This window comes from Bos grunniens, chromosome 23 (assembly GCF_055505025.1).
Source record: "Bos grunniens cultivar Pamir isolate PY7600 chromosome 23, Bosgru_T2T1.0, whole genome shotgun sequence".
Classification (NCBI taxonomy): Eukaryota; Metazoa; Chordata; class Mammalia; order Artiodactyla; family Bovidae; genus Bos; species Bos grunniens.
Window position 1 is genome coordinate 817,771 of NC_141187.1, and position 7,928 is coordinate 825,698.

The window sequence follows — 7,928 nt, forward strand, 5'->3', positions numbered from 1 at the left end:
TACACAGAGACATGAACACACACATATATGAAATCATGTTTCCATTTGTAGTATTATTTGTTGAAGAATCTCAGGAGTGACTAGAGTAGTATAGTGACTAGATCTGAAAGGAATGGAAGACTCTGGTGTGGCAAGTATAGGATTTCATTTTGCACTATTCCATTTTCATGAATTCTAAAGTTTCTTATTATACATCATACTTTAAATTTTTATTTTAAAACTTAAAATGTGACATTAAAATTTCATCAGTAAAGCAAATGAAACTGAATACAGAGAACAGCCTACATATAAATATTTTAATCAGAATAATAAGAAAAGATACAAGATTCTGATATAAAATCAAACTAAGAATATGAAAGTAAATACAAAAATTACTTAAAAATTAGTGCAATTCTATAAAATTTTATTATCTAATTAATTACAAGTTCTTTACTGACTACTTAATATGATTTTCTAGGTCCAGTGATAAGCCATCCATCATATAGTTTACATTTGAGTAGGGAAACTGTCACAGAGAGCATGAACATATAGTTCATTCTTTAATTATAATTAACTTAATTGTTTGAGAAAAAAAGAAAATTTACATCAGATTCATGAAGACTTACATTCTAAGGACTGGCTGTAATGTTAATTTTTCATGATGAATAATGCATTTATTTAATACTTGATCTACCTTTTTTTCTCCAGAGCGTCTTCATATCATTTGTCATCTCAGAATTTCTTAGACTGTAGATTAATGGATTCAAAATAGGGGTTATGATTTTATAAAACACACTTAGTGATTTGTCAATAGAGAAGGTGGTAAAGGGTCTTGCATATATGAAAATACAGGGAACAAAAAAGCAGACAACCACTGTGATGAGGGAACCACATGTCTAGAGGGCTTTCCTCCTCCATTCCTGACTCAGGTTCTTCAGAGTGGGCAAGATGACTCCATAGGAGACAAGTAAGAGCAGAAACACAATAAAGCAAATCAGTCCTCCATTGGCCACAGCTAAGTAGCCAATGACGTAGGTGTCAGTACAGATGAGTTTCAATAAGGGGTACATGTCACACCTAAAGTGATCAATGACATTGGGGCCACAGAATGGGAGCCTGTAAATAGTGCTAAGTTGAATTACTGAGTGCACAAAACCTCCTGTGCAGGACAGCACCAGCAGAACAACACACACCCTCTGTCTCATGGACACCAAATAATGCAAGGGCTTACAGATGGCCACAAAGAGGTCATAGGCCATTGCTAAAAGAAGAAAGACCTCTCACCCACCAAAAATGTGCTGTATAAACAGCTGAATCATGCAGTATTCAAAGGATATTATATTTTCCACAAAGAACAAGTCTGATATCAACCTGGTTGTAATACAAGAGGAATAAGTGACATCCATAAATGATAAGCAACCAAGAAAAAAAAATGCATTGGTGAGTTCAGGGTATTACTGAAAGTTACAGTCACAGTAATGATCAGGTTGCCCATCACTGTCAAAATGTAGAAGAGCAAGAACATAATAAAAAGGACTTTCTGCTCCTTTGGATTCTGTGTGAGGCCCAGGAGGACAAAGCAAGTTACATTGTTCCTTGTTTCCATCTACTCTGGACAGGAGTTGAGTTTACATATTATGAAGCAGTTTACCTAGAAAACAAGTGGGAAAGCTTTTAAAACAGACTTAAATTTTGCTTTCTATTTATACATTCAAATGAAAGAGGTGTATGGAATATCTATTTGTGTACAGTAGGTCATAGACAACATTGTAATACCCTGGTTGATTAAGTTCCCTACACTCAATGATAAGTATCAGAAAATTCCAGATCAGTTTCTTAAGTGCTATAAGAATACTGACACAGTGCTAAGTATCACAGTGTAAGAATATCACAATTAAACCGGAATCAGAGAATTCTTACCAGGAATAGCAGTGCCTTATTGAGTTTTAAAGGGAAAGCTAAAGGACAGGAAAGGATTGGAAGATAATTGTATGTAAATTTCTAAAATACCATTCATAAAGTCAATATGGATAATACTTGAGACTAGTTAAACTGATATGCATATTCCCTGTGAGTAGATGAGTCTATGAAGAGAGGGTCACTGTCCTGGATTGCGTTAGAATTTACTGAGAAGTCTTTCTGTGTGTCTGTACTTCGATGTCTCCATTTCCTGCCCTATAAATGCTGATGTTATCCAATGTTGTGTCTCCAGCCTCTACCTCCACCCTTTAGTTGACACATGTATGAGCAATATCTCCAACTTTGGATATCTATTTAGTATATATAACAAAACTTTTTGAAGGTTTTCCTCATTTTTGGTACCTCCTTCAAAATATCTCACAGTGCTCATCACTCCACTTTTGCATTCATATTAAAACTTTCTTCCTTTAACAAATCCTGTTGTCTCTACTTTCATATCATTTCACAAATTTGATCATTTCCTATCTCCCCATTTCCTTTCTAGCCCACAGCACTAGCTTTCTGCCATGTCTTTCCACTTTTATTCTGCCCTCCCACAACTTGATTTCCTGAAACAGCTCAAATTACTCTTTACATCTTGTTCTGATTATATCACTCCACTGCTCAAAATAGTTTTAGTAGATTCCAATCATGCTTTTATAATTTAATATATCATAATTAGTATTTATAATAACAGTACTGTAATTACTTATTACCTTTCCATAACTGATGAAAATGAGGTTCATAATATCTCATTAATTTTCTCAAGGGCACACATTTTTAAGTGATAAAACTAGAATCGAAACCTAAGTTTGATATATTTCAAAATGGTTTAGTTTCTTACATTGTAAAAAAAGTCACACAATGGTGAACCTGGTTCCCACTGTTCACTACTACTCTTACCTTGTGAAAGCTTTTTCATAATCTGAAGAAAGACTTTTTAAGTTACTCATAAAATCCTGGAATTCTTGTATCCAGTATGACAACATAGATTGAAAGCCTGCATTATTACATGAAGAAACATTTTCTTTTTATTCATCCAGTCATTTATCCCATGGAGTTTTCAGATTATTTGAAATGCTATTTTTATCTGCATTAGAAATAGTTTAAAAGAAATTCCACAGTGCACACAAAATAACAAAAATTTACCATATTAAGGAAATTGATCCAAAAGATAAGCAAACCCTAGCTTTACATAGAAAGATAGAAGCTAGCCATTTCCAAGGAAATTTGTCTTAAGTAACTAGTTTTCGTATTAACTTCAAAAAAAAAATTTTTTTAAAATACCACTTAATTCTTTAGCCCCATCTGATTCTACCATGTTAGTGGAGCCAGACTAGTTGACTTGCAATTTTGAGAGACTTCCTTGTGTTGCTGCTGCTGTTGTTGTTTTTACATATTGCTTAAAGTCTAGGATCTTCCTGAGAAATTTGTATCAGTTCTTCAAAGACTATTGACTTTTTTTCCTCAATACGATCAAAGAACACTGGACTTTTTATCCCTTCTAGCCACATTTATCATTGTCTTAAATTAGGAATGTGTCCAAGACTGATTCTTAATTAAATTCACTGGGATTTTCCACTAAATTTTATAAATGCATCTATATGTAAAGATACTATTGGACTACATCACATAATTAATTAGGGTCAGAAACATGAAACATGGAAAGAAAAATAAAAGTTTGAGAACCATATTAAGATTATTGCCAGTCAACAACAAAATATCGACCCAACCATTTTGTTTCAGTGAAGATTAATTCATCATGTATTTCCCTTCTTGCTATAGAAAAAATTTTCTCTTTTTATTGAGAGCTCAATTTATACTGCCTCGATGTTTGATCAAGTATATAAAAATTGTATCACTGAATCAGGTATAATAACTAATTTTATCCCATTATTAGCTTTCTTTTAATGTAGAATGCTGCTGCTGCTGCTGCTAAGTCACTTTAGTCATGTCAGACCCTGTGCAACCCCATAGACAGCAGCCCACCAGGCTCCCCCGTCCCTGGGATTCTCCAGGCAAGAACACTGGAGTGGGGTGCCATTTCCTTCTCTAATGCATGAAAGTGAAAAGTGAAAGTGAAGTCGCTCAGTCGTGTCTGACTCTTAGCGACCTCATGGACTGCAGCTTACCAGGCTCCTCCATCCATGGGATTTTCCAGGCAAGAGTACTGGAGTGGGGTGCCATTGCCTTCTCCAATAATGTAGAACACCTACATTTTAAACAAACTATGCTATGGGTAAAGACACAGCAATTAATAAAACAGGAGAAAATAGCATGTAAAATTTCCTTCCTGCATGGATCTTAAATTCTTTTTTTTTTTTTTTAGTTTAAATTATTATTTTTTTGTCCTTTCCTTATTTATTTATTTTTTTTTAGCTTTACAATACTGTATTGGTTTTTCCGTATATCAACATGAATCCGCCACAGGTATACACATGTTCCCCATCCTGAACTCTCCTCCCTCCTCCCTCCCCGTACCATCCCTCTGGGCCATCCCAGTGTACCAGCCCCAAGATGTAGTAGGACAATATAGGAGACACTTTAATAAAGAAGTTCTAGTCTTATTTAGTGCATATAAGACAAGAAATAGAGTACTGCAACAGAAACAAGAGGGAGGATTCTACTGTGGGTAATGTAATCAGCAAAGACCTTTCCTAAAAGGTCATGTTGAAGCTGAGATTGAAAAGATAGGGATTGGCTGCCATCAGAAGCATTGTTAAAGACAGCAAAATTAACTAAAATTATCAAACTTCAGAGATGACCTGGTCTGTAAGTAGAAAAATGTAAAAATTTAACGAGAATTTTTATTTCAGTGCCATGTTACAAAAGAAGGGGTTTTCCCTGTGGTTCAATGGGAAAAGATTCTGTCTGCAACACAAGAGACACAGAAGACATGGGTTCATTCCCTGGGTCAGGAAGATCCCCTGGAGAAGGAAATGAAACCCTCTCCAATATTTCTTGCCTGAAAAATCCCCTGGATAGAGGAACCTGGTGGGCTACCATCCAAAGGGTCAAAAAGAATTGGACAGGACTGAGCAACTAAGCACATGTTACAAAGTAGTGGTGAGAATGTTGCACTCACATCTTGGTCCAGATTTTAAAGACAAAGTTTTTAATCATTTAATGTTAATTGTGATCTGAGCTGTGGGTATGTCATCAGTTCAGTTCAGTTCAGTTCAGTTCAGTCAGTCATGTCGACTCCTTGTGACCCCATGAATTACAGCATGCCAGGCCTCCCTGTCCATCACCAACTCTTGGGGTACACTCAAACTCATGCCCATCGAGTCAGTGATGCCATCCAGCCATCTCACCCTCTGTTGTCCCCTGCTCATCCTGCCCTCAATCCCTCCCAGCATCAGGGTATTTTCCAATGAGTCAACACTTCACATGAGGTGGCCAAAGTATTGGACTTTCAGCTTCAGCATCAGTCCTTCAAATGAATACCCAGGACTGATCTCTTTTAGGATGAACTGGTTGGATGTCCTTGCAGTCCAAGGGACTCTCAAGAGTCTTCTCCAACACCACATTTCAAAAGCATCAATTCTTTGGTGCTCAGCTTTCTTCACAGTCTAACTCTCACATCCATACATGATAACTGGAAAAACCATAGTCTTGACTAGACAGACCTTTGTTGGCAAAATAATATCTCTGCTTTTCAATATGCTATCTAGGTTGGTCATAACTTTCCTTCCAAGGAGTATGTGGCTTTTAATTTCATGGCTACAATCACCATCTGCAGTGATTCTGGAGCCCCCCAAAATAGTCTCACACTCTTTCCACTGTATCCCCATGTATTTTCCATGAATTGATGGGACCAGATGCCATTATCTTAGTTTTCTGAATGTTGAGCTTTAAGCCAACTTTTTCATTCTCCTCTTTCACTTTCATCAAGAGGCTTTTTAGTTCCTTTTCACTTTCTGCAATAAGAGTGATGTCATCTGTATATCTGAGGTTATTGATATTTTTCCTGGCGATCTTGATTACAGCTTGTGCTTCTTCCAGTCCAGCGTTTCTCATGATGTACTCTGCATATAAGTTAAATAAGCAGGGTGACAATATACAGCCTTCACATACTCCTTTTCCTATTTGGAACCAGTCTGTTGTTCCATGTCCAGTTCTAACTGTTGCTTCCTGACCTCCATATAGGTTTCTCAAGAGGCAGGTCAGGTGGTCTGGTGTTCCCATCTCTTTCATAATTTTCCACAGTTTATTGTGATCCACACAGTCAAAGGCTTTGGCATAGTCAATAAAGCAGAAAGAGATGTTTTTCTGGAACTCTCTTGCTTTTTCAATGATACAGCAGATGTTGGCAATTTGATCTCTGGTTCCTCTACCTTTTCTAAAACCAGCGTGAGCATCTGGAAGTTCACAGTTCATGTATTGCTGAAGTGTGGTTTGGAAAATTTTGAGCATTACTTTACTAGCGTGTGAGATGAGTGAAATTGTGTGGTAGTTTGAGTATTCTTTGACATTGCCTTTGTTCGGAACTGGAATGAAAACTGACCTTTTCCAGTCCTGTGGCCACTGCTGAGTTTTCCAAATTTGCTGGCATATTGAGTGCAACACTTTCACAGCATCATCTTTCAGGATTTGAAATAGCTCAAATGAAATTCCATCACCTCCACTAGCTTTGTTCATAGTGATGCTTTCTAAGGCCCTCTTGACTTCACATTCCAGGATGTCTGGCTCCTGATGAATGATCACACCATTGTGATTATCTTGGTCATGAAGCTCTTTTTTGTACAGTTCTTCTGTGTATTCTTGCCACCTCTTCTTAATATCTTCTGCTTCTGTTAGGTCCATACCATTTCTGTCCTTTATCGAGCCCATCTTTGCATAAATGTTCCCTTGGTATATTTAATTTTATTGAAGAGATCTCTAGTCTTTCCCATTCTGTTGTTTTCCTCTATTTCTTTGCATTGATGGCTGAGGAAGGCTTTCTTATCTCTTCTTGCTATTCTTTGGAACTCTGAATTCAGATGCTTATATCTTTCCTTTTCTCCTTTGCTTTTCGCTTCTCTTCTTTTCACAGCTATTGGTAAGGCCTCCCCAGACAGCCATTTTCCTTGTTGCATTTCTTTTCCGTGTGGATGGTCTTGATCCCTGTCTCCTGTACAGTGTCACGAACCTCATTCCATAGTTCATCAGGCACTCTGTCTATCAGATCTAGGCCCTTAAATCTATTTCTCACTTCCACTGTATAATCATAAGGGATTTGATTTAGGTCATACCTGTATGGTCTAGTGGTTTGCCCTACTTTCTTCAATTTCAGTCTGAATTTGGCAATAAGGAGTTCATGATCTGAGCCACAGTCAGCTCCTGGTCTTTTTTTTTTTTTTTTTTTTCTGACTGTATAGAGCTTCTCTATCTTTGGCTGCAAAGAATATAATCAATCTGATTTCGGCATTGACCATCTGGTGATGTCCATGTGTAGAGTCTTCTCTTGTCTTGTTGGAACAGGGTGTTTGCTATAACAGTGCATTCTCTTAGCAAATCTCTATTAGCCTTTCCCCTGCTTCATTCCGTACTCCAAGGCCAAATTTGCCTGTTACTCCAGATGTTTCTTGACTTCCTATTTTTGCATTCCAGTCCCCTATAATGAAAAGGACATCTCTGTGTTGAGGAAGAAATGAAGAACCCCAGGGTTAGTAGAAGGAAAGAAATCTTAAAAATTAGAGCAGAAGTAAATGCAAAAGAAACAAAAGAGACCATAGCAAAAATCAACAAAGTCAAAAGCTGGTTCTTTGAAAGGATAAGTAAAATTGACAAACTATTAGCCAGACTCATCAAGAAACAAAGGGAGAAAAATCAAATCAATAAAATTAGAAATGAAAATGGAGAGATCACAACAGACAACACAGAAATACAAAAGATCATAAGACACTGCTATCAACAATTATATGCCAATAAAATGGACAACATGGAAGAAATGGACAAATTCTTAGAAAAGTACAACTTTCCAAAACTCGACCAGGAAGAAATAGAAA

At 36.8% G+C, this 7,928-nt stretch overlaps 1 pseudogene; it reads right to left on the bottom strand.

Annotated features, from left to right (window-relative positions):
- Nucleotides 1-711: 711 nt before the first annotated feature.
- LOC147346467 (olfactory receptor 4A47-like) lies at nucleotides 712-1,585 on the bottom strand (annotated as a pseudogene).
- Nucleotides 1,586-7,928: the final 6,343 nt, after the last annotated feature.